The following is a 597-nucleotide window of genomic DNA, read 5'->3' as shown; positions in this document are numbered from 1 at the left end:
GGCCACCAAGGTCATTCCCTTCTGGATCTTTACCCCAAAAGAGAACGCAGTCATATCTGCATGCATGGATCTTGATGTAGGAAAGCCCAAGATCTTTCAGGATACATTGGACCTTACGATGAGTGGTAGGAAGACGATGACCGTGGGGCAGCATCGAAGCAGTGTACTGTAGATAATCATTAACAGCCTTCACGGTCGATTTTGTCTCAACTTTAATCTTCATTACGTCCATCACACTTTCAAGAACGGTCTTCTGACAACCGGGGTACACAGGGGTCTGTTGGAAAACAAGCAGTTTGTTGTACTTTTCAATACCAGCAGTGTTAACAGCTCTAGGGAAGGGCTGCACTGGGTCAGGCATATACTGTCCTTGAGCGCATACACCGCTCTCATAAGGAAACATGTCGTTGATGAATGCCGTTGTTGGATCGTTGGATGTACTGCCCGTCTCAGAAAATTGGTCATGATCATGCGGACCCCCTGATGATGTTTCACCGTGATATAATCAACATGTGTACTTCTCCCAAAACCCGTTACTCCTCAGGTGCTGCCATACTTTGTCAATGGGAATCGATGCATATCGCTGCGACACTGACA

This window comes from Fragaria vesca, linkage group LG5 (genome assembly GCF_000184155.1).
Source record: "Fragaria vesca subsp. vesca linkage group LG5, FraVesHawaii_1.0, whole genome shotgun sequence".
In the NCBI taxonomy this organism is placed as follows: Eukaryota; Viridiplantae; Streptophyta; class Magnoliopsida; order Rosales; family Rosaceae; genus Fragaria; species Fragaria vesca.
The sequence above is the reverse complement of the archived record's forward strand: the minus strand, read 5'-3'. Positions refer to the sequence as shown.